The sequence below is a fragment of the Vigna radiata genome, chromosome 1 (genome assembly GCF_000741045.1).
Source record: "Vigna radiata var. radiata cultivar VC1973A chromosome 1, Vradiata_ver6, whole genome shotgun sequence".
In the NCBI taxonomy this organism is placed as follows: Eukaryota; Viridiplantae; Streptophyta; class Magnoliopsida; order Fabales; family Fabaceae; genus Vigna; species Vigna radiata.
In genome coordinates this window covers 36,068,394-36,070,460 of record NC_028351.1, presented here as the reverse complement: position 1 = coordinate 36,070,460, position 2,067 = coordinate 36,068,394, and the positions used below count along the sequence as shown (strand labels likewise).

The 2,067-nt window shown below is 37.5% G+C and overlaps 1 pseudogene; it reads right to left on the bottom strand.

The window, feature by feature from the left end:
• Positions 1-780: 780 nt before the first annotated feature.
• On the bottom strand, positions 781-1,703 carry LOC106762826 (annotated as a pseudogene).
• Between the last annotated feature and the right edge of the window lie 364 nt (positions 1,704-2,067).

Genomic DNA, 2,067 nt, shown 5'->3' with positions numbered 1-2,067 from the left:
GAAGATTTTTGGTCTATTTTTATTCTGTCCACATTAATATTTTGTTCTTCTTGTTTTCCTTTCCTGAATCGACTTTGTTGAAGTTAGGATCATCATGAGTCATGAGTTGAATTAAAGATCCTTCATTTTCTTGAACTATCTTTCATCTTAAACTAGCATAATTTAATTTTATGAAATTTCCATTTATCTTTAAGAGTATTATAGTTCACTTGGAAGTGAACAAACTTAAGAGGAAGAGTGTTCAAAATAAAATAAAAGATTCATTCACCTGCATTTCCATAGACCATAACTATAGTTAAATCTAAATCAAACACACTCAATTGAAACTGGATTTATTCATGTCAATTAACATAGTTCAAGCCATTGAACTTGACCACGCTATTCCTCGTACCACACATATTCATAGAAACTGTAAATAATATATAAGCTAACACACATTAATGTTTTTATAAATGTAATGGATTTAGACAAAGAAAAAAAATACTAGTCATGCCTTTAAGTTCATCTTAGATGACACTTAAACTAACAAAATTTCCATACAAATTATTCATTTAAGTTCACTTTTGGATTATCTTAACAGAAAATCAATTATAGTTAAATCTATGCTTAAAAATGCTTACTTGGTCTTTAAGTGTTTTTTTATAATTTAGTACCCAGTTTTAAAAGTGTATAGATTAGGTCCTTATTCGTTAAGTTGGCACCTACGGTGTTAATTCCGTGCTAATGTGGCGTACTTTTTCTCTTCTCTCCTCTATTGTCCAGCTTTCTCTCTATCTTCCATGTTAATGGTTTCCAATTTCATTTTTTTCTTTTTTCTAACATTCAAATCCACTCCAGTGCCACACGTGCCAGCTTCTCTGCTACGTCCACGGGAAGTGAATCTTTCAATCTCTTATCAACCCACTTCCTCAGCTTCCCCTGCATGCCACCATTGTTGTCGTCAACCACACCTCTCGCCATATCGATCACCGAGTCCTAAAAAATTCGCGCGTGTTCTCGTGATATTTAAACTTCAATGGCTCCTCCCTGGACAGGAGCTATAACATCACCACTCTGAAAGCGTATATATCAGACCTCTAAGTCATAAGCCGGAGGCTTGAAATTTCGGTGCCATGTACCCCCGCACGCCTTCGAATTGCCTGGATCTCATTGTGGACGGTGGAAATATCTCCCCTTTCTCACGAATTTCACCTAATTGTTCGTTTTTTACGTCGATTTCATCGTAGAGTTGCGTGGTGCTGAAACGGCAAACCCTAGCATTAAAAGAAGGTTTTGTGACGATGATGTCACTGGATTTGGTGTGGTTGTGGACGAAATTGATGTTCAAACATGTTTTGTTGTGAATGTAATCGAATGCATGAGCGAGATCTATGGCAACCTGTATTCGCGACATCCATGTGGAGAAAAAGGTGAAGTATGGGTTGTTCTTATTGTAGAGACAATCAGACAGGTTGGCACCGTTGACGAAGTCATAGACGAGGTAGATGTGGTCGCCGGAGTTTGATGATGCTGACGTGGTGGTTGTGACAAATGACGGAGAGCAATTGTTGGAGCTGATTCGTCTGGATTTTGCAGATGAACTTGCGCTGGAAGACAATGTCACGAAGAGAGGAAGGTGCGGCTAGCAATGGAGGTGTCGAAGGAGAGACGGTGCCCGGTGGAGCTGCTATAGGGAGCGCTAGCGGTGGAGGGAACAAAATGCTTCAGCTACATAAACCCTTGTTTGCCTTGAGGGGTTAATGTGGGGCGGGAACAGTGGAGAATTAGCTCCAAAAATTAAAGTTTTGTTCATTTGAGTGGATTTTGGGAAGAGTAATTGAAAGGATTTGAGAGGATTTAAAGATAAATATTTTTGTTGTTTGTTTGAATAGATTTGTAGATAAGTGAGAGTGGATTTGGAAGTAAATTATTTTAATCTGTCACAACTTTACTTCCAAATCCACTTTCGTTTACTTACAAATTCACTTAAATAAATAACAAAAAAAATTATCTTCAAATTCTCTCAAATCCATTCAATTAATCTCCCTCAAATCCACTCAAGTGAATAAGGCTCAAGGGATTTGACTG